This window comes from Eschscholzia californica, unplaced genomic scaffold, assembly GCF_041429995.1.
Source record: "Eschscholzia californica isolate CP2 unplaced genomic scaffold, dmEscCali1.0.p SCAF_4, whole genome shotgun sequence".
In the NCBI taxonomy this organism is placed as follows: domain Eukaryota; kingdom Viridiplantae; phylum Streptophyta; class Magnoliopsida; order Ranunculales; family Papaveraceae; genus Eschscholzia; species Eschscholzia californica.
In genome coordinates this window covers 19,643,777-19,669,095 of record NW_028238461.1, presented here as the reverse complement: position 1 = coordinate 19,669,095, position 25,319 = coordinate 19,643,777, and the positions used below count along the sequence as shown (strand labels likewise).

The 25,319-nt window shown below is 34.2% G+C and overlaps 2 long non-coding RNA genes and 1 pseudogene across 2 annotated transcripts; 1 reads left to right on the top strand and 2 right to left on the bottom strand.

Moving 5' to 3' along the window:
- Positions 1-19,698: 19,698 nt before the first annotated feature.
- LOC147543481 (uncharacterized) lies at positions 19,699-20,374 on the bottom strand. The gene is made up of 2 exons (XR_015224182.1): positions 20,197-20,374; positions 19,699-20,102 (listed from the first exon to the last, which is right to left on the bottom strand). It is a non-coding gene; the product is annotated as an uncharacterized LOC147543481 (long non-coding RNA).
- A 26-nt stretch (positions 20,375-20,400) lies between these two features.
- Positions 20,401-21,785, top strand: LOC147543480 (uncharacterized). Its single transcript, XR_015224312.1, has 3 exons — positions 20,401-20,802; positions 21,060-21,515; positions 21,602-21,785. It is a non-coding gene; the product is annotated as an uncharacterized LOC147543480 (long non-coding RNA).
- Positions 21,786-23,952: 2,167 nt separating this feature from the next.
- On the bottom strand, positions 23,953-24,534 carry LOC147543479 (protein FAR1-RELATED SEQUENCE 5 pseudogene; annotated as a pseudogene).
- Positions 24,535-25,319: the final 785 nt, after the last annotated feature.

Sequence of the window (25,319 nt, the reverse complement as noted above, 5' to 3'; positions counted from 1 at the left end):
GGATGAAGTTGAAGATGAAGAAAGAATAAAGTTATTTGTGAACCGAATGTGTTTTGATGAAATTTAGTGCAAAAAATTGTTTGTAATAAATTATATATTTCTGAAACTTTATTGTGAAGCTATTGCTTTTTTATTACAGGTTCGTGAATCTTGTGTGTATTATTCCTTTTAGATTACAGGTTTGTGTAATGAAATAAATAAATTTGTACTATAGTCTATAGCATTTGCAGAAACTGCAGCAGACTATAATCTGAAACTACACTATTTCATTACATTGCAAATTGATATAGATTGAATTGATGAATTATTGTCAAATATAAAGTGAACGTAGCACAACCAAGCATAATGAATTATTGTCAAACATAAGATTCATTACATAAAACACCAAAATGTAAGATCCAAAATACATTACATAATGAACTATTGTCCAACATCGGATCCATTACGTAAAACACTTAAAATGAAAGATGACGTAAGACACAAAACGTAAAACTTCAAACATAAACACCATAAGATTCTTGTTTTATGTGAATCAAAATATTAGATGAACGTAACATAATCAAGCATAATGATTGTCGTCCAACATAAGATTTATAACACATAAACTTCAAACATGACCACCACATCTAACTACCAAATTAAGGTATTATCAGCAACACTGTAATTTCATGGTAGATCGTAATTGAGGAAGATATATGTTTGTTAGTTACTCTATATAAGACTGCATAGGTCAACAAAGATAGCTAATAAGATATACATATTGATCTCTTGCATAACATAACCACCATGTGATATGGCTTGTAATATGATCAACACAAATTCTGAGTAGTAAATATCACCATATATGCAGCTGGAGTGAAGAACATATTCTCTTACGTAACATAACCACCAAGTGAACTCTCTTATGTATTTGTAATATTTAAAGCTAGATCACATGAAGACGTTGCAGAAGTGCCACACTAGATTGAAAAGATAGTCCAAGTTAGTTGGCATATAAAAAAAGAAGGAATTCAAAGTAATCAATCGTCATAAGTGTGGACTCGGTGCAAAACATGCCCTCTTACGTATTACTACCACCGACTGTACTTTCTTGTGTTGTAGTACACTAATATAAGAAAAATTATTAGTTTGGTTTGATGGAAATAAAGAAGACAAAATCCATAAGGTCAAGTATGCTTACACGTTTTTTTGGCTTGTATTTGATTTTTTTGAATCTATTTTCTCGAGGCTGCCCTTTTGCCTTACACAATACAATTTTAATTGAGAGTGGGAATCGGGGGGGATGGGCGTCGCGGGTAGTTTTAAGTCGGGTCAGGTAGATTTATCCTCTACCCATTAGAATAGTCGAGCGAACTCGGGCGGGTTTTTTTGAAATTTCCTCTGCCCAAAGCCCGCTAAAACATCGGGTTAGTCGGGCTTCGGGCAAATGGGGCGTCAGGTTTCCAGATCTTATATGTTTTTCCTATCGAGGATAAACTTTTCTAACCTGGACAAATGCAAAAATCAGAACTGTCGAGATCTGTTTTCCATAATTATTTGTAGGTGTGTTATCTATAATCAATACCCGTATATATATCAATTATTACTAATTTACATTTATTCTTTCTATTACATGACATAAATACAGACTGGGTGTCAATCTGGATATATCTTAGTAAGTAGAGAAATATATCAAGATAAAGTTCATTTATACAAAATATGTACAGAGAAGAGAACAAGGCTCATCAGAATTACCAAAAACGGTATACATAAAGAGAAGAGAGATCAAAGAAAAAATTAAAATCTACATCATTCATCTTCTCTCAAGTTGTGTTCCTCTAAAGCAATAGTAAAGTAAGATAAGAGTTTCTTCTCATCCAACAGTAAAGAAGAAGCATAAGGAGGAGTCATGAGAGAGATAATGTTATATAACAGGGAAAGGAAAGAGAAATAAGAGATTTAGGGTTACTCCATCAGATGGATGTGAGACAGTCCATTGAATCTCATCCAACGAATATCATTAGCTCCGCGATTTAGAGTTATAATAAGATTATTTTGTGGGCACCCGCCGGGCATAATTTAATTTTTTTTATGATGTACATTTCTTATACAAAATATTTATGAACTTTTATTTTTCCATCTACAATTATAAATACACTTAATGTGTTGATGACATAATTAGAAAGTTCAAATATATATAACAGGCACAAAGCGATGAGTAATGAACAAGAGCACGAATACCCAGGCAGAGTTATTTGGGTAGATTTCAGACGTGTTGAAGTCGCGCCAGAACTTTTGCTCGCTTGGCACCGGTGTCGAAAGTGGTATGTAATTTGCAATGATTTTTAAAAATAATCCCCTCGTACTTCATAATCTGGATCTTTGATCAAAGGTCCCGATTTGATCGACCAAAATAAAGAGCGCAAAAACCCCGATTGCCTTTAATCAATCTTTTCTCTCTAAGCCCTACATCTTCTTTCCAACCAAAATCGAGAGAGAGCAAGGACATACTAAACTAAAAAATCGTGCAAGGAAGAGAAATCGATTCTCTAAATATATGTTTAAGAAATCTTACTCCAATTTTTATTCTTATGTATTGAGTTTGTTCCAATCTCTAATAATATGTACGTCTTAGGGTTAAGTGATTTACACTTTCTTAAAAGAGATATATAGCTGACTATAAAGGAAACTTTCAAAATTTCTTACATTTTGGTGACTTATGTTAAAAAAATCTCAAGATTATGAAATTTCCGGTATTTTGCTCCCTTTGAAATAATAATTTGTCGCTTATTATTATTACTTTTTCTATTATTTTGAGTTTTGTTGGTGCAAAATGAACTCTGAAAATGAAGATATGGATAATTTTGAAATAACATATAAGAATAACGAAAAAAACATGTCGAATCAGAATCATCAGAAGTAGAAATACCTAGAGTTGGGATGAATTTTGATAGTGTTGATCACTTGTACGACCATTGTCTTTGTTATGCGAAAAAAAAAGTTGAATACCCAGTGAAGAAGACATCTCATAAAAGAGTTCACAATGTTACTGTAGCATGTGGTAAGAGTGTAACATATAAACCGAAATGACAAAATTTGGTTTGTCCCTCGCCAAACGAATAAAAAGCTAAAGTTAGTATCATTAAGTTACAACCTTACGAAAAATGGGAGACTTCCACTGTCAATTTAAGCACAATCATACCCTAAGTGCTAGAAAAGTTTGTCATTACAAATGTAATGAGAAAAATCAATCCATATGTGGCTAGAGAAGGCAACTAGAAGTTTGTGATGTGACAAAAATTAAACCAAGTCGAAGTTATAGGGCAAAAAGTCGTGGTCGCCGGTGGACTTGAAAATGTACCTGACTGAAAAGGATGTTAAGATGCTAGACATCACATAAAAATGCAAGGGTGTTACATCTTAAGGAAAGAGACAGTGTGGCGACTCAGGAGTATTTCTTGGCTCAACAAAGATAAAATAATGGTTTCCTTTTTAGTATAGATTTAGACGTATTTTGTTAGCTAACAAATATGTATGACTTACGTTTTACTCTGAGTACTGGCGTAAACCATCATATAATGTCTATTCTTTTGGGTTGCGGTTTATCGTCCAATTAAGACACGGATACGTTTGCTTGGGTATTTAGCACATGACTTTCTTGTATGGATGATAAACAAAAAAAGGGATTATTCCCGCAAGTATACAAGGTCAAGTAATAATAATTCTCGGAAGTCCGAGGTCGATCCTTAAGGACAGGTAACTTTGCTTTAAATCTTAAATCAAACCCCTTTCATTAAATTGAGTTGATTTTGAAAATGGTAAAACAATAATAAACTAAAGATGAAGGGAGCAAGATGAGAAAAGATTAAAGAATTTAGAATCCAACATATTAATTTACTTTTTAACACATGTAATGAATCAATTAAACCCCTTTTGTTATGAACGAATTAAACCTCTTTATAGCTCGAAATTTAATATAATAAACTATTTTAATTGCAGAAGATATTCTTGTTAAAACTATTTTATATGAAAAGACAATTAATATACATTAAACTCAATAAAAAGATTTAATCAATTAATACATGTCTCAAAAAGATCTAAAATAGAGTTCATCATAAATCATAGATGAAAAATTAACTACATATGAAATTTAAGGAAATATTCACTGAAATTACAAATTAAATGGAATTACAAAAGAGAAAATAGAAAGAAATCACCAAATGGGATCTAGATCCATAGTTCCATATGCCTCCATGTTGATGTTCGATATTAGCTCCAACTGTTGGGATAGGAATGAAGCCGGCCAATGCCCCTTACAAGAAGATCACTAGTAGAAGAAGATAGCCACACCCACGGACATAAGGAAGAGAATCTGTTGTGCTAGAGGAAGCTCTTTTCTTTGGCTTGGCTCTTTCTCGGTGGAAGGTTTGGTGGAATTGAATCAAGAGTAAACCACCACTAGCAATTGAATCACCAAGCGCTCTTTGATCGAAGATTGCTGAAATTTCTTTTGAATGGGCGTCTGCTTTAAAAAGTATGCTAAAAAATAATACCCCAAAACTCCAAATGATTAGAGAAGAGAAATTTAGAAGAGAAAAAAAAAAGAGACTTTAGAGAAGAAATTATGGAGAAATTAGAAGTTTAGATGAAAAAATTAGAAATTGAAAGAAATTGGGAAGAAGAAATAAAGGTGGCTAGAGAAAGTAGAAGAAGATTGGTTTTAGGGTTTGAAAATAAAAGTAAGAAGAAAAACTAGAGAAAGTGGCTAACATGGAATGAGATGGATTCAAGTCTAAGTGTTAATGAAGGAGCAAGAGCTATTAAACAGGGTTGGGGTTTATTAGGACCAAAATGAGAGAAAAAGGGAATAAAGAGGGATGTAAACAAATTTCATAACCCTAATATTCTCTCATTAAATCTCCGACGGCTAAGGTTTAGGAGGCCGAGAAATCTAGATGCTAACGTGCTCCGCGGTTGAAAAAACGAGGTGCGACAGCAAGCAACATCTGTTAGATCACGGAAGCACGAATTTGGACGGATGATAAGTAGTGGGAGCATATAACTAAGATGCTTCAAGAAACATGGAATCATACCAATGGGAACACGAACTGTGTGACGAGACCGCGCAAAATAACGTTCGACACACACCAGAGCTGTCGGATGAGCTTTGAGCGGCAACAGATGGCCTAGATTAAAACGTTTAGTGTGGGACTACGGAAGCTACGCTAGCTACTCCGCGCTCTACTGGATCTTGCTTGTTGGGGACATTTCGTTGCTTTGCGAGTATACAGAACTATGATGCTCCAAGCTTCAGGAAGTGCCACATCATCACATGCCATCCTGCTAGCCAAAACCGTACCCGAAAGCATACCACTGGTCAACTTTATTTGACTCTCACTTTGACTTTGCTTATTTTACCCGTCCGGACTCGGATTTGAGTTTCGTTTTCACCAATGGGTTTGTCTTGGCCTCTATTTTTCACCTATATTCTAATTTGTAAATTTACCAGAATGCCCTTGTCTCAAATGACTGAAATGCTCTTTGTGTACCTTTCGTCCGTTTTTATTATAATAAAGTCTAGAAATGGACTAATTCTCCTAAGTTAAACGACTCAAATTAGACATTTTCATGACCCATCACAACAAGCGTTAAACCCCTAGGTTGCCTTGGTGGACGAGTGTTGTCTCGTGAAGGTTTACAGAGAATGTACCCACAAAATTCAAAAATCCTAATAAATGTCATAAGGTAATCTCTAACGGCTGAGAAAAGAAAGGGAAGGCAGCAACTACAATGGAACACGAAGCTAAACAACTAAGTTGCGGAAGAGACAACAACCGTCGCATGAAGAAACGCGGATCTGGGCATGCATGGATGACCGGGACAACTGAACTAAATTGCTCTGTGTTACACTGAATCGCTGGCCTAATAGACACTATTTGATGTTTCGCGGATCACCGAATTATGTTGCGCGTGCTACAGATTCTCGCCACCTCGCTTACACGAATCTCGCTTGCCCGAAACTTAACCGAATGTGTCCCACTTGGTCAAATGTTGTTGACCAATCTTTGACTTTACTTAATTCTCTCACCCGGAATCCGATTTAACTTCCGTCTTCGCTTACGGGTTTTTCTCCGACTCTACTTTTCACCCATATACTGATTTTGACCAAATATACCAGAATCCCTTAACTCCAAATGACCAAAATACCCCTTGTGTACCTTTCGTACTTTTTATCCGTTATTCACACTTAACTCCATAAAAGACACTTACTCAAGAAAACCAATCATTTTATTATAATAAAGACTCGAAATGGACTAACTTCCCTAAATTAAGCGACTCAGATGGAACATTTTCATGACCCATCAATAGAGGACACCACTTCTGATGCCATTATTACGGACCAAGATAAAGTCATGCATAACGTAAAAGTATTCCTCAAGAAATGACATATTAATGGTGTCTTTGACATGTAATGAAGAAAGTACCGGTAAAAACTCCGAAAGTACAAAGATTATGAAGAGATGTGTTTTACTTTGGTATTATTGTGTACTAGTTTATTTGTCTGGATTAATGATAAAAAAAAATACGGTTTACATGAAAATAATTAGTTAGAGTACTTGTTCCAGGAGAAAAAAACATTTACCATCAAGTTATGTGAAAGATAAGTGTCGGGTGAGAATGTCTAGTACGCAAAGTAGCGAAAGTATAAATGTTTTTTTTTATGGTTTCGTGGGTGCGAAAACAAGTTGAAAGATATTGAGCAAAAATATAGGCATTAAAGGAAAAAATGGAAAAGGATTCACGAGAAGATTGTAAATCATGTAACTTACAAATTCCATGTGTGAGTCCATTTTCGATAAAAAAAAAACCAATCTTATATGGTCTTTACCATAAAACGTCCACAAAACAGTTCCTTAATAAAGGTTCTCATCTTAGTGGTTGAGACGTTTAGACATTCCTCCATTATATTAAGAAGTTTGTTGAGAAATTCATAGAGGCCCCCCATCAAACCGGTTTCTAACCCAACGTCCTGATTAATGATTCAGGAAAAGAAAAGTTCGCAACTCTCTTAAAAAAAATTGGAAGTATTTGTTTCGTCAAAAATCATAATATTCTCAAATAATTTTCCAATTGGTTATTCATCGGGTGTTAAAGAAGGTATCAATTCCAATTTAGCGGTCAAAGGATACCATTTTACAGGTCAGTACCAATTTAGAGAAGGTCGATGAAGGCACCAACACCAATTTAGAGAGGTTGATTAAGGTAACAATTCCAAATTAAAAAGTACTATGAATGTACCAATACCATGTAGAAGTGGAAATAAATATTGATTGGGAAAAAGTTGAAGAAGAAAATCATTTAAAAGGTAATATCTTAGACTTGTTTGCCTATAAGACTAGGTCTAATACTAGTTATTTATATAAAGCTACGTTAAACAAATAAATATATACTCAAAGTGTATATTTTTATTAAAGATATTAAAATATTTATATTACTTAACATAATCTTTATTAATAAAATTATCTTTATTAATATAAATATTTTAATATCTTTGTAAAATATATAAAATTATCTTTATTTAAGATATATACTTTAAGTATATGTTTGTTTATTTAATGTAGCTTTATATAGATAACTATAAATTATGCAGTAGTAAAAAAACATTAAATAAGTTATTACAACAACATAAGTTTCGAGTTTTTGTCATCAAATTTATAGGGGTCCCCCACCAAATCAATTTCTAACCCTAAGGTTTTGACTAATGATCTACGCATAATTAGTGTTTTTCAGGTTTTGACGAAGGTGGCTTATACCATTTGGCAATAAGTACAACCAGTCCAATGATCAGGAAGAAGGTAATCATAGAGCCATTGATAAGGAAAAACTTTATAGGATTGAGGTAATCGAGGAGAGGGTGATGATGAAGAAAGAGTTATCCAGGGAACAAATGATGAAAAGGGAATACAACTAGTGACAAAGAAGATAGTACCTTAGATTTTATTGATTATAAAATTAGGTCCAAGTCTAGTTATCTCTATAAAATTTTATTAAACAAACAAACATATATATAAGAAAAAATTGCAGAAGAAAAACATTTACAAAAGAATATCTTAGATTTTATTGCTTATAAGACTAGGTCCAAGACTAGTTATCTATATAAAATTACATTAAACAAACAAACATATACTAAAAGAATATATTTTTAATAAATATAATTTTATATACTAATATAAATATTTTAATATTCTCATAAAATATAAACTTTTTATTATCTCCATAAAATATAAATCTTTTAATATCTTTATAAAATATAAAACAGAAGGAAAAAACGTTAATCGGGAAAAATATCTTTTTTTAATAAAAGATATTGTCCAGAAGTCCTTCCCAAAATTTAAAATATAGTCAGTTTTAGAAATAAAATAACATATTCGAAAAAAAATATTGGTTTCCTTCTTAGAAATAAAATAACTAATTTAAGAAAAAAAGGAAAGAAAAGATATTGCAAGGGTTAAAAAATTCGAATCTCTTTCAATAAAATAACTAATTTAAGAAAAAAAAATGAAACAAAAAAAAATAAAGGATTTTTGAGTTTAAGGTCCAAAAATAGAGGGGTAATTAGTCATATATCCACTCCTAAATCAATAAATAAAATAAAACCAAAATAAACCGAAAATGTAAAATAAGTCCAAAAATTCACTATTTGGTGGGTCCCATGCATCAATCCTTTAATTTTCTCTCAATTTTGCCTTTTCATAAATATTTTTTAACCATTGGTAAACCAAAGGTTTATAATGGTTGAGTTAATACAATTATTCTTTCCATAAATTTTATGAAAGAATATTTATGGTGGATATTTAATGTTAATCTTTATTTCCAAAACTTATATTTTTCTAAAGTAACCTAACAAATCAATGTATATTTACCTAAAACTATTTTCTCTCCCCCAAACACGAGTTTCTCTTTCTGTAACTATATGTTCTTTGAATTCAAGAAAATATATTATTTCCAAAACTGACATTTGTCTAAATTAACCTACCAATTCAATGAATATTTACCTAAAACGAGATGCTCTCTCCCAAAAACGATTTTCTCTCTCTGTAACTCTATGTTCTTTGAACTTCAAGAAAGTATAAATTTGTGATTTGTTTTTTATCTCTACCTCGATCCAATTAAACATCTACAAATTCTTTTGTGAGGTTAAAAAGCAAACTATTTTGCTAGCATCTTACTGATTCTACTAGCATATTTTACATTCTACTAGCATCTGATGAATGCATTGGACAAAGTAGTTTAAAAAGCAAATACTATTTAGCTAGCATCTTATTGATTCTAATAGCAATTTTTACATTCTATTAGCATCGGTTGAATAAATTTGAATACAGTAGTTTAAAAAGCAAGAATATTTTGCTAGCATCTTATGAATTTGTTACAATAGGTTAACAAATACTTTTTAGTAATTTTATGAAAAAATATTTATGGTGGATATTTAATGTTAATCTTTATTTCCAAAACTTATATTTTTCTAAAGTAACCTACCAAATCAATGAATATTTACGTAAAACTAGTTCTCTCTCTCCCAAACACGAGTTTCTCTTTCTGTAACTATATGTTCTTTGAATTCAAGAAAATATATTATTTCCAAAACTGATATTTGTCTAAATTAACCTACCAATTCAACCAATATTTACCTAAAACGAGATGCTTTCTCCCAAAAACGATTTTCTCTCTTTGTAACTCTATGTTCTTTGAACTTCAAGAAAGTATGAATTTGTGATTTGCTTTTTATCTCTATCTCGATCCAATTAAACATCTACAAATTCTTTTGTGAGGTTAAAAAGCAAACTATTTTGCTAGCATCTTACTGATTCTACTAGCATATTTTACATTCTACTAGCATCAGATGAATGAATTTGATAAAGTAGTTTAAAAAGCAAATACTATTTGGCTAGCATCTTATTGATTCTAATAGCAACTTTTACATTCTATTAGCATCGGTTGAATAAATTTGAATACAGTAGTTTAAAAAGCAAGAATATTTTGCTAGCATCTTATGAATTTGTTACAATAGGTTAACAAATACTTTTTAGTAATTAAAATATATTATGTGAAATTGTTTTTGTTACATTTTCAGTATTTTACTAGCATTTTCTTGATTCTGTTACCATCTGATATGAATTTGTTACAATAGGTTGATTCTAATAAAATTTTATGCTGGTAGAATCTTATCGAGTCTAACAACATTTTTAACATTTTATTTTAACGTTTGTTTTTTCTTACTCTTCACTACTGTAGATGATGAATGAAACCATCAATCGATTCTCTCTCTCTCCTACTCGATGCTTTCACCTTTTTCACTCGGTTTAATTTGGGCGTCGATGATGAATGAAATCAAAACCTAGTTCATATATTATAAAGTGACGATGCTCTCTCTCTCTCTTCGGTTTGCTTTTGCCTAATTCTAATAGAAATATAAAAGAAAGTATTCTGCTAAACGGTAAAGGCAACTATTTTTCCGGAAGGAAAGTTTATTTTTGAGGAAATCATTTAATGAATCTCTAAATATTATGGTATATATTATTTTAGGTTAGTTTTTTTAACTTAGGATAGGTTAGGCAGTAAAAGAGAATGAGAGGATAGACATGTAATTTACTTTGAGTGGATTTATTTTCTATTTCAGATTATCTTTGGTCTCTAGACTCATTGATCATGCGATTTTGGACTTAAAACACATCCCCCGTAAAATAAACAATAACTAAAATACTAAAAAATTATGGTATCCATAATATATCAATATCAATAATAAATATGGAAAGTCGTCAAATTTGATTGATACAACGGTTCGTACCCTGGGCCAGAGGATATACCCTAGTCTTTATAAAATATAGTATAAAACTTTCTTTATCAAAATATAAAACTATTTTTATCAAAATGTATACTTTTACTATATATTTGTTTGTTTAATGTAACTTTATATGGATTATTACAGATTATCTAACAGGTAAACTACAAAAATTTAAATATGTTATTACAACAACCTAACTTTCGAGTTTTTGTCATCGTACAGGCATTAAACATGTCATATAGGTGCCATAGTTAATATATATATATATATATATATATATATATATATATATACATACATATACATACATATATTTGTAAATTTCCGAAGAAATTATGTAATCTTTCGTTGTTTTAACCATAAAACGTCTACAAAAGATATCTTTAATAAAAGTTCTCGCCTTAGTGGTTGATGCATTCAGTCATTCTTAGAAATTCATAAAAGCCCCCCATCAAACCAGTTTCTACTAACCAAACATTTTGATAAATTATTTACTCATGATTGATATTTTTAAGTTCGGAAATGCTGTTTGGAAAGCCCAAAGCGAATAAAAAAGCGACCCAATCATATGCGCACACGTGCGAAGAAAAACTGCGTGGTTCGTCCAATTTTCAAAATCTTATATTTTGATACCCCATTTGTCCGTGTTCAGCTTTCAGTCCCTCCATATTTTAACTTTCAGTCCCTCAGTATTTAGCTTTCAGTCCTTCCGTGTTTGGCTTTCAAAAATAAGATCTGGATCGTTAATCTTTTCAACGGTCTAGATCATATCTAACAAAAATAAACTCAGACCCCAAACAGATATACCCCTCTCTCTTGGTTTTTGGCTAGGTGCGACTCCATCGACCAACTTAGACCACCATGAACCTCAAAATATTTTTGAATACTTCTACTTTTGGATTGCTTGCCTCAGATACAATTAGATTCCGTACTCACAGAAATCTCATCCTAACCTAAAAATGAAGTTGCCCTATATCAACATAATTAGGTTCAGATCCCTAACCTATAAATGATAGTTACTGCTAAAATTACTACAAGAAACTACTGTTAAAATTTTACAAAATCTTCTCAATTTAACCAAAAAGTGAATGAATTTATCTTTGAAGAAACCAAATTCGGATGTTGTAAAATGTGAACCAGCAAATAAAGATGGTATGGGGAGCTTAAGCCCATGAGGGTGTGGTTCGAGTCTCGGTGGAAGCCGTTTGCCATCAAAATTTATCTCATGTATTTTAGGCAATATATAGTAAATAATATACTAAAGTTGTCGAGTTTTAGGTCTCTTTCAGGTTGTTGGGTTTTACGCCTCTTTCATTTATGGTTTAAATTAGGTGGTTATCGTGTTCATCACATCTTCATGATGTATCATTATCTTGTAAGAACTAACGTAGATCTTGGTCGATTACTCAAAAAAAAAGTTAACGAAAGTGATAAAGTAGGATCAGCTGGCCATAGGTTTGTTGGGTATATGATCTGGTCCTTTCAATGGTCCAGATCTGATTTTAGAAAGCTAAACACGGAGGGACCTGAAAGCTAAACCCGGATGGACTAAAAGCTAAACCCGGAGGGACTGATAAATAAATTCAGTAACATGAGGGACCGAAATATAAGATTTTGAAAATTGGAAGAATCACACAGTTTTCTTCACCACGATTGGGTTGCTTTTTTATTCGCTCTGGGGCTTTGGCCTCAAACAGCATTTCTGTTATCAGTTTCTAATCTAAACCAAGTGGCCTATTTCCATACTCAATCAATTCTTCAAACACTTACAATCAAATGGACTCGGGAAGAGAAAAGTTCGCGGATGTCGTAGGAAACTTGAGGAGAGCTTGCTGAAGGTACCCTTACCAATTTAGAGGACGTCGATGAAGCTACTAATATCAATTTAAAAGAAGATATAAATATTTATGGGGAAATATCAATGGGGAAGAAGTTGAAAATTATTTAGAAGATAATATTTTATATTTTATTGCCTATAGGACTAGGTCCAAGATTAGAATTGCTCCTCTATAAAGAATCTTAACTATGTCTCATGCCAAGAGAAATAGGAGGGTAAGATCCCTGATATAAACATTACCAGGTATTCGGAGGTTATTGAAAGCCAAGAAAAAAGAAAAAGAAGGAAAAAAAATAGATGGAAGCTAATGATATTCCAGATGAAGGATAAATTATTGGTGTGAATACGATCGCAATTAAAGGTGGTGCTACATTGTATTTGAGAACCCGATAAAAGAGAAAGATTCTTTGTCCAAAACCAACGAAAATGATGGCAAGGGAAGATCTGATGTACCAATTCAACAACACAAAGACCTTATTGTGGATGAAGGCCACAGATTTCATGACTACAACTAATTGTTGACTACGACGTAAGCACCAGTCCTAGAAACCAGATTCTGAACAGGTTTTCGAAATTGAAGCACGGAAAAATGATGTGCAACATGTTACAACAGGAAGACCTTACTGTGGATGAAGGCCACGAATTTCATGGCTACGACTACGACGTAAAAACTGAAGCACGGAAAAAGATGTGCAACATGTTACAACAAAAGCACTGGAAAATGATGTGCCCCATGTTACAAGGGAAGCACTATAAAATGATGTGCAACAACATGTTACAACGGAAGCACTGAAAATTAAGCAACATCCCAAATCTTATACTAAAAGAAGGACTGGTTTATTGTCAAAACCCAAAGGACAAGAGACCGCGAAAGCCAAGGTACTTGTTGAATAAAAGGAAAAAGAGAAAAATAGTAAAGCGTCTGCAATTCCGTGATCAAGTGTTGATGCTCCAGAAATGTTTTGTATCCTTGAGGAGATGAGTCTAAGGATAAATATGGCTAAAACTAAAAGTGTGGGGCACATTATGGAAGACATGGAAGCTATAGAGATGGGTCTTGAGAAAACTACCAGGGTTGTTGACAAAGGTATGTTCTCAATGTTTATTAATTTGACTTGTCTTACTTTCTAATTGTTGTAATTGATTCGCGTAATTACTGTCATGAATTTGAGTAAACCAAGAAAAGCAATATGAAATAAATAATCACACAAAACACAAGAGATTTACGTAGTTCGTTTGGTGATACCTACTTCACGGTGACAACGGTGCGATGACTTCCACCATAACAAGCAAACAAGTCAGACAAAGGATTCATGAGAAGTCGACATTAAGATATCTTTGTGATTTTAGTTTATATAACCACGAAAATCCTAATTCGACTGCCACACCGCTTCACCAACTCTCTCATTTTAATTCTGAAATATACATAGATACCGGTAACTCTAATAACTGACTTAACCTTCCTCTCCATACCAGCTCTGCCTCGGAGATCTTCCTTGCTAATGGGTCCAAAATTCGTGGTCGGGTCTCAAACTGAGTTAGATATCAACCCATATTCAAGACACTTTCAACACTCATAATATTTTATAAAACTTGACTTGTCTGAATCGACATACATAAGTCTAACTGAATCGAATCAAAGAGTCTGTCTTTTTGAATTTGACTAGGCTCTAGTATAGTTGGGATTTAGCTCCGATAGTTTAGAATGTTTAAATTTAGGCGATTATGTGCATATTGATGCAGCGCATAGTAGACAAAAGATTAAAAGTATAAAGATCGTTCCTCTATGATTGATTAAATCAAATGAAATTTTATACAATAAACTAAGCTCACTAAACAATGAAAATAAAAGTCATAATTATAGGCTTCAACCCCCTAAAATAATAGAAGTCTAAAATTACTAAAACTCTAAAATAATTAGAATTTAGAAAACTGTTAAAAACTAGCTAAAACTGAAAACTAGAAAAATAAAATAGATAATCCTCCAGTAGGTCTGCCTTGCTAAAGCAGGGTTGAGCTATGGGGCAGGGCTTCTGACCTTCTGCACCGATGTCTTATCATGACCCCACTTGTTATAAAATACTAACATTGTTACGTTTGATGCATCACTTATCACATCTTGATGATGTATCAGCTCCTTTGTAATGATTGTGTAGTCAACCTTCCAAAAAAAAAGTGTATATATAATTGTAGGCGAAAAGAATAAAATTTATAAATATTTTGTATAAGAAATGTACATAACAAAATAAAGTTGAGTAAATAGGGTGGAATTGGTCTTGGGTCGGGCCAATTAGGCTTATCATTCATCAGGTCAGGTTGGTTAGGCTCTAAAACTCCCTACCGACTCGGGCTCCCTGTCTCAATACGAGTTATATAAAAAAAAAAAAAATCAATCCTATTGTCCAAAACCCATCTATACTCGTCAAACCTCTCAGGTTTCTCGAGTATTAGGCGATCGTTAATCATATTTTCACCAAGTAATAAAATTTCAAATTATTTCGGTCGAAATAACATAAATATTTCGATTTCTATGTCTACCGAAATTTCATTCCTTGATTCCACTATATCATTTATTTATATATATATATCATTTATTTTATACATCAATTCACCGAGTCACAATCATATGTTGTAACTTTGGTCACCCCCACAGTACAACCATCACTTCCACGTTAACCGCCACACTTATATGTAGTAAACATATATGAGTATAGTGTGTGTATATATATATATATATATATATATATATATATATATATATATGTGTGGCTTTGTGTTATAGGTGCATAGAGGCATGCAGTGGCGATGCCAGAACATTTTTATACGGGGAATTTTTTATTTAGGGAAACAGTAATAGTTCAAATATAATAAATAGAATAATCACAACTGTTGTTTTGTAGTATTTGACTCAAATACATGTATATTACTCTCTACAAACTTTTATCTCTTCAATTCATTGAATATTAGTTACATGGAACTTGTATTGAATACAATTTTTTCAACATAAGCAATTCCATTTCCATATATCAACTGGTCTTCTATTAGTTCAACAAAAAAAAAAGTTCAACAAAAAAAAAAACTGGTCTTCTATTTGATTGTTAAGATTTTATACTGAAAAAGCACACTAATTTTTACTCCCTCCGTCCCATTTTGTTTGGGTGTTATTCCTTTTAAGGAAGTCCCAAAATATTTGTCCACTTACTTGAAATAAAACTCATTTATTACTAGTTTAATTGATGTTTCCCGATCTACCCTTACTTTTAATACTAATAAAAAATTTCTATTGGTTCTACACTAGTTCCAATGTAGTTTTCATTGTAATACTGATGTAGACGCAGCGGAATAATAAAATAAACTGAGAACAATTAAAGAAAACGATAAACTAAACTTAAATTCTTATTAACTTCAATTGATTTTCTCTTCAAGGTGAATAATAACATAGACTAGATCCCCTTTTATAAGATAATAAACCTTCCTAGATAGACTCAAACTAGGATTCCTAAAATAATAAACTATTCAAACATAGAAACTTTAAAATAAAGAAACATCAAATTAAAGTAACTTTTATTCTACTAAATAGACTACTATTAAGACTTAATAGGGTGTGGGCACGCGTGGACGTGGGCCCACACGCCTATGCGCCTGCATCAGCACCCCGTTCCCCAGAAGGTTCGTCCCGAACCGAATATATGATGGAAGCTAGCTCATCGGATCCTTTCGTAATCGGTAACAATGTGATAATTTTCTTCATCCACGGAAATTCATAAACGTTCAAACGACCCTTGTAAATAGCATCCACATCCGATTGCCAAGGACGTCCCAAAATAATATGGCAAAGATCCATATCGGTAACATCACAAGTAATGTCAGAGAAATAGAAAGAGCCAAAAGAGAGGGAAAAAGTACACATTCGATCAACACGGGTTGCAGTACCGGATTGAATCCAAGCAGTATGATAAGGTTGTGGTTTAGGGATAGTAGGAATACCCAAGTAAGCCACAAGTTTAGAAGAAATCAAATTTTCCACACACCCATTATCAATAACAATTGTACAGACTTTGTTCAAGACCGTTCCACGTGTAACAAACAAATTTTTCCGTTGAGAAAGATCATGTTCAAGAGGAGTAAAAAGTACCCGACGAGTTACTAACATAACACGGTCACCTGAATCCGGGTCAATATTGACATGGTCGGCCTCCTCATCCAAGTAATCCTGTTTTTCCACTAAATTTGTCTTACCGCGTAATGGGCAATTATTAGAATAGTGACCTGTCTCAAAGCAACGATAACACTTACCTGGAGGTTGTTTTTTGTAAGGATTTTCGGGAACAATCTTAGCTCCATCATCTGTTTGTTTCGAAAGATCAGTATCATCAGTAGGTTGTCGAATATAATTAGGACGATTGTAGTTTCCCTTGAAAATTGATCTAGAATCCGATTCAAAAGATCGAGCCACACTAATACATTCCGATACGGAAGAGAAAGGACGGAGGTTGACGAGATCCTTAATGTCACCTCGAAGACCATCCTTAAATTTTTCCAATTTCATGGATTCAGTATCGGGTAGATTAAGCCGAATACTTAAACGCTGAAATTCGGAGGAGTATTCCTCAACTGAACGTCGTCCTTGACGACAACGAAGATATTCCAGACATAACTGATTTTCATAATCTGGAGGGAGGAAACGGGCCATCATAAGTGGCTTAAGTTCAGACCACGAGGATATGGGAGGAAGATTAGATAACCGTCGCTGTTCAGATTCTTGTTTCCACCATGTTAACGCTGTTTTTGAAAGATAGCCAGTGACACATCTAACCTGTTCTTAACCATAAACCTGCATAACATCAAAGAAGATTTCCATTCGAGCTATATAATCCAAAAAGTTTTCAATGTTGATGGAACCGTCATAAGCCGGGACGTCCATACGAATACGGTACTTAGAAGAAGGTGGTGTAGAATCGTGATCATCCTCTAGGTGGTAGTCATCCGGATCATTATACTTGTGACGGGGACGAATATAATAGTTACGTTGAATGGAACCGTTATGGTTCGGTTCCGTATAGGTTGGTCGATTTTTGAATCTAGTTGGTTCATAATAGTTGGATCGGTTGGGTGGACGAGCTTCATGTTGGTAAGGGTTGTAGTCGGCCTCGAATTGATCTTCACGGTTTTGGTTATCGATGAATGGGTAACCCACGTCTCGGTTTGGAGTGGGTCTGTTCGGGACCGAATCGGGTAGACGGGTTTGGTAAGGGGTGTAGTTATCCGTAAAATCACGGGTTGGGTGGTTGACGGTTTCCGGATCGTGTTGATTAGAGGAGTGGTGATAATCGGGTTGGTGGTGATGAGAAGGTGTTCCTCGGTTGGGCGTGAGATGTGGTGAGATGGCACGAGAGTGTTGACGAATAGGTGTATCCATGATAGGCCGGGTAGTTTCGGTTCGGTGGCTTTCGGGTTGGGTTTCGAGTTGGGTGGTGTTCGGGGAATAGTGTGGCCTTGGTGTTTGAAAAGGGTATGGTTGGGTGGTACTTGGGTTAGTAGTGGAATAATGGGAGAATGAATCGGGTTTGTTTGATGTTAGTTGATCGTGGAAAGAGAAAGGTGGTGTTGTGGGGTTTATGAGTGGGAAAACCGGTGATAGTGGTGATGTAGGGTTGATGTTAGGTTGACCAAGTATGGAATTTGAAGTTGGTGTTGTGGTTGGAAGTGATAATGAAGCTGGAATGTAAGTAGGAGAAGAAGGAGTAGTGGTAGAAGAGGGAGACTTACATATGCCTTCGAGTTGTTTGGATAGCTTCATGATTGAATCATTGACTTGATCGAATTTTTCCATGGTTTCCTTCTTGTAATTTTCGAAAGCTTCTTCCAAATTTGTAACCGAGGATAACTTCTTGTTGATGTTATCCCATTCGGAGGCAAAAGTTGGTGTCTTCTCTTTGATTGGTGGAGTAGGAACGGTAGAATTAACCATTGTGATTGGTTAAAAAAAAATGGCTCTAGATACCACTTGATGTAGACGCAGCGGAATAATAAAATAAACTAAGAACAATTAAAGAAAACGATAAACTAAACTTAAATTCTTATTAACTTCAATTGATTTTCTCTTCAAGGTGAATAATAACATAGACTAGATCCCCTTTTATAAGATAATAAACCTTCCTAGATAGACTCAAACTAGGATTCCTAAAATAATAAACTATTCAAACATAGAAACTTTAAAATAAAGAAACATCAAATTAAAGTAACTTCTATTCTACTAAATAGACTACTATTAAGACTTAATAGGGTGTGGGCACGCGTGGACGTGGGCCCACACGCCTATGCGCCTGCATCAAATACTCTAAAGTAAATATGGGTAATATAGGAAAATACATTTAGTTAGGAAGCAATAAATGAAAATCCTTAATAAGTTGGATCTCCCAAAAGGTCAAACAAATTGGGACGGAGGGAGTATGAAATAGTATAAATAGAGTTTAATTTGAATACCAATAATAAGTATAAAAGAGATGCACTTCCTCTCAAACATTAATTTGAGTATATTTATGAAATTATGCTCTAAGGTCCAGAAATAAGGCCTTGCTATGAAAAAAATAATTAGTGGTGGTATTTACCGATATTAAGACTACACCTCTAAAATGAAAATTTGTATGACGTTGACCCCCGTTATCAATTTTTCCTTTAAATATTACTTAAGTGATTCACGTGCCGACCACATGCGTTACTTATGATAAAAATATCCTTCGCTAGATATTTTAGAGAGAGAGAGAGAGAGGAGAGAAAGAAAAAAAAATTTTTTTTTTTTAGTTTGAAGGTCGCCGGCCGGAAATTTGGCCCGCCGGCGACCTTGCCGGAGAAGGTGATGAAGTGGCGTAACAGATGATGTGGCGTGACATGGCAGAGAGAGAAAAAGAGATGGAGGAGAGAGAGTGATGGAAAGTTAAAGTTAACGGAAATAGGGGGCCATATGGGTATTTCTCGTAAAGTAGGGGGCCAGGCGGGAAGCTGGTCACAAAGTAGGGGGCCATTAGGGAAATAACCCTTTTCTTTTTCCTGATAAAATCAAGCACAGAATCTGCTCCTCGCGCGGCAGTATCCAGGGTTAAGCGTTAAGTATAAACAGAGAGGAACCGAAGAATTAGCAAACAGAGCAACAAACGACGTCTGGATGTTCTTTTCCTTTTACAAAGATAAATCACACTACACAAACACAACTAGCTAGTAAAACCAACTAATTCTCTCTCTTTATCTCTCTCTCTCTCTGTCTCTCTGTCTCTGCCTCTTTAGGAATCAAGAAGATGCAGTGGAACCAGGGGATGATGTTGATGAAGAAGAAGATGGGGGAGTGTGGTGGTTGAGTTGGGAATCAATGCTATCCTCCACTTCCTCAGTCTTCTTTTCTTTCTTTTCCTTTCCTTTCTCTATCTCTGCTTCCACTTCTTCTATCTATATATTAACCAAAAATGATACCCACAAATCAACTCAATTACCCAAGTTCAATTACTAACAAATTAATAGAAACAGATAGATATATATATACGTTAATGGCGCGAGTGACTGGATCCTTGGTTCCATGGACGGCGGCACGAGTGGGTAGTCTGGTTCCCATCATCCTGATCACCACAGGCCCACCCACAACTCCCAATCTCATCCTTGCTGCTACTGCTGTTGATTTCATTTTCTCAAACGTACTGATCATTTACTTACCCGGTTGGTTTATTCCGATCCGGTGAGAATAAAATAACGGAAATGCTACTGTGCCCAAAGAGGGTGACTTAGAGGATGCCCAGTCTAGTCACCCTCATGACGTGGCGCGTTGAATTCTTTGACCGAAATCTGGCTGTTCAAATTGAACGGCCAAGATAAAAAAAATCAAATATCCCAAAACCCAAATCTGAAATCTCTCTCCCATCTCTATCTCTCTCGTCCCTTTTTTTTGAACACCATTAATGATCTTCCTCCCTCACGTATCTAGGGTTTCTCCATCCCGTGTTTCTCTTTATCCATCCCGCATCTCTCTATCTTCATCCTGTATCTCTCTTTCTCCATCTTGTATCTCTCCCCCTCTCTAAATATCTCCAAATCAAAAACCCTAGCATCAATGAGGGATTGAAGTCACCGGCTTCGAGTTTAGTGATCTTTGAAGGTGAGTTTCTTGCTTAAACTAGAATCAAAGACGAATTGAAGTAATCATTTCTTGTTCACTTAGTTATAGGTTAGACTTTATAGGGTTTTTTTAGCTATTGTAATCTTTGTACTCCATTGTTCAAATCCTCAAATTTTTGGATTAGAAAGTAAAGTTGCTTATTTTGACTAGAAATCAATGTAAACTTTGGTTCGGCGACGGTCTTTATTGTGACCAATGGAGTAATCTTATCAATTTATTGTGATTTTCTATTTTAGATGATTACGGTGGAAACCGAGGAAATGCTGAGCCAATTCAACATGAACATGACTTATGAACCGTGCATTGGAATGACTAGACTCGCTCGATGGGAACAATGGCATGGATCCGCCTAAGGAGGTCGAAAGTTGTTTGAGAGAAGTGAAGGTTGGAAAGGAGTGCGTATCCAATGGTCGTGTTTAGAGTTATCGACAAACTCTTTAACTATAATATAATGTTTTAGTAAGAATTGAAGGTTGGAAACGACTGTGTATCGGATGGATGGTCGTGTTTAGAGTTATCGACAAACTCTTTAACTATGATATAATGTTTTAGTAAGAAGTGAAGGTTGGAAACGACTGTGTATCGGATGCTCGTGTTTAGAGTTATCGACAAACTCTTGACTGTGATATAATGTTTTGCTAAGAAGTGAAAGTTGGAAAGGAGTGCATATCGGATGGATGGTCGTGTTTAGAGTTATCGACAAACTCTTTGACTATGATATAATGCTTTACTAAGAAGGTTGGAAAGGAGTGCGTATGGGATGGATGGTCGTGTTTAGAGTTATTGACAAACTCTTTAACTATGATGTAGTGTTTTAGTAAGAAATGTTCAGTTACTTTTACTTGGTCCACTCACTTTGTATTCCAGTTCCCTTTATCTATGTACTTTTATTTGTTGAGATTTATCTATGTACTTACTATTTAATATGAATTTATGAACTAGACTTTTTTGTTGTTTAAAAATCATGATAATGTCTTTGTTAACTCACTCTTCATAGTTTTGGTGATTTTAAACTACAATTCTTATGTATTCGAGGTCTTGGTATAGAGATTTGAAGTTGACTGTTTTGATGGCCAAAGACATACTTCAGTAGTTATACTAAGAGATTCGAAGAGTTAATTGAAGTATACAGGGTTATATGCAAACTTTACAAGTTGTTTCCCCAGGTTCATGTTTGTTGATGAAAAATAATTAAACAATTAAGAATTAAGAATTTGAGAATTTGTATGTAAATCCAAAGAACCAAGCAGCAGTAATGTTGAAATTGAATTTTTTAGGTAATTATGGATTCATAACCATGTGAAAAACTTTCTCACACTTGCCTCCCTCCCAAAGAATATAAAATCCACTGTACAACCTGCCTCTCTCCCAAAGAATTTAAAATCCACTATACAATTTGGCTCCATCCCAAAGAAATTAAAATCCACTGTACCAATTCTACTATGTGACAGTTGGTGTAACGAGATAAAGAAGGAAAAAAGGGAAACTGCCTGTAGTCATGTAACCTTCAGCCTTACTATCATCTTCATCAAAATCAAGCACCGCCATGAATGATCAATCTGGAAATTAAGGGTTGTCTCTCCCATATGCACAAAAGAATTAATAGGCTTCCATGAAAAGTTGCATCCAATAAAACCTGTTTCATTCTTGAAAAATAATAAATCAAAATACAATACATTACCGAATAATGCAATAAATACTACTAGGACATCAAAAGTTTTCATACACACTACATACTCTATATGTCTCTTATATATACAGTATTCATGGATTAGCTTCCTTAGATAAAGATGGAATTTAGAAGCAATAGCAGCAGCAGCAGTTACTATAATAACTATAACAACAATCAACAATATAGTTATATAAAGAAGAAACAGTTGTTTCTAAGGAGCTACCAGTTTAACAAGAAAATAAGTTTGATGGAGAGAATGAAGAGATCACTATAGAGTGATAGATACACTCTTTACCAACAAACATAAAGACTCAAAAAGGTGCAAAAATCACTGTTCACATTGACATAGCTACCTTAACTGCCTATGTCAAATTGCCCAACACACTACTAGTAGTTGACCAAATATCGCGTTCAACTAACCATGATGATTCAACCATATCCAAAAAAACAAAAACAAAAACAAAACATTCAACCATATACAATGAACAATATTATAAACATATAGAAAAAAGAAATGAGTAGATAAAATTATGAACTTACTTCAATCGGTCGGAAGAGTGTCGCCCTTCAATTTTTTCCTGCTCGTCCTCTTGATTGGTTTTAACCTTTTTTCTCGTGGGCGTCCTTTGCGAGTAGTAACTAATGGATCATCGATATTAATGTTTCTGCTACTTTCTTCAAATGATTCATCAGTCTTTTTTTCATTCACACTTGGAGCAGTTGGTTGAATCGTTTTATACATCCCCAACGCATCATCAACCCACTCTGAAAGACTCAAGAAATGGTCTTTATGCTCTGAAGCAAAGTCTGGAAGTTCATTAAATTTGCGGCATAATATATTGTATCGCAATTCCTCTTCAGTCCCCTTTTGACCCTCCACTTCAATCGTCATCTTTGTGTGAGACCTACGTACATCTTTTCTCCATCGTCTAAGAATATATATTTCGGGTAATAAAGATATTCGGTTTTGTTGTAACACTAGAAGGGCATGCCTACATACTATCCCCTTGAACTCGAACGCATGACAAGAACATCGAACTTCAGTAGTAGACCTCACAAAGAGCACAATAAATGTCACGTTCTTTGAATAACCTTCTATCGAAATTTCCTCTCCTATCTCATGTTCTACCCCCATGTGGGTCTCACGGGTTGAAATCGAATAACAATATATCTTTCCAGTAATCTCTGACTGAAACTCTTGAAATTTTGCTATTGTGTATACATTTTGAATTTGTTTCTCCATTGGGTAATGTAGTCAAACATGGAACCATTTGCGAGAAAGACTTGAAGTCAGCTAATTTCTCATTTTTTATTTTTTTCTACGAAGCATAAACACATTGTTCCACAAATTGTTTTAGTGTCGTCTTTGAGTTTAGATATCCATCAAAAAAAGCATTGATCCCCTCACTTCTCTGAGTGCTACCGGCCCAAAAATACGGTTTCACAAAGCACGGAACTCATCTTCGTCTCTCTCCGTATAATCCATCTAACCATTCATTATTATGCAAGTGAAAGGTATTGATCATCTCATTCCATTTTCTCTCAAACTCCTCTACATTTTGGATGTCAAATACCAACCTTTTTAAAATTTTAGTTATTGCCTCATAATTGGTGTAACTACCAAACTTGTTACGCACTTTTTTCATTATATGCCACAAACACCATCTATGCCTAGTATTTGGAAATACTTTCTCAACTGCAAGTTTCATAGCTGCATCCTGGTCAGTAATGATACCTTTAGGAGCAACATTATCCATACATTCAAGCCAAGCGGTAACGAGCCAAACAAATGATTCAGTATCTTCTTTTGTGATTAAGCCAAAACCAAAAAGGATCGACTGTCCATGGTGATTAACCCTTACAAATGGCGCAAATGGCATCTCATATCTATTTGTCTTGTAGGTGGTGTCAAATGTGATAACATCACCAAATTCCTTATATGTTTCTCTACTTCGCCCATCCGTCCAAAACACATTTTTTAGCCGACCATATTCGTCCAAATCAGTTTTAAAGAAGAACCCATTTCTTTGTTCGACCATTTTCAAGAAAAAAATGTATAATGATTCTGCATCACCTTTACCAAATCGTTCCCTTCTTTTTCATCTAAGAAATTCCTCACATCTTTTTCTGTAAATGGGACATTATCGTACCCACCAGGTTCTACAACGAGTCGGTGAAAATTTTTGTTTGCTGTAATATCTGCTTTATCACATAACTCGAGTTGCCTTTACACAGGCTTACTAATTGTTCTATTACATTTAAAGTACCGAGATGTTGTAGGACTAATGTCGTGGTTGTGGTCTAGATGAAATTTTGAAATCATCCAATATCCATTTAAGTCAAATCTTGCAGAAATTTTAACCTGACAACCTGTTCGACAACTTGGTCTAGGCTTCAAAGACTAGTAGTCTTAGAAACTCTTTTGCCTTCTCTAGAACACGAAAATGTTATATAAGTGTCATTCCCGTCGAGATTTTTCACTCTTGATCTCTTCTTTATAGAAAATCCCTTTTTCTTAGCATATATTTTGAAAAACTCGAATACCTCATCATCGGTACTAAATTTCATTCCTATTTCAGGTGGAACTAATGGTTCTTTGTCTGTGGCTTGTTCAACATTTTGATCAGTGGGAAACTCTTCTTGAACTACATTAATAGATTATAAAACTAAGTAAAATAAAATATTAAACAAGATAATTAAAACATATACTATTACATAGATATAAATCTCAAAAGTAAGAGATGAATAAGAAAAATAATGATGCTTTACTGACCTTCAAATTCAGAGTTATGTGATTGAATTTCACAACCCAAATCCGAAAAAT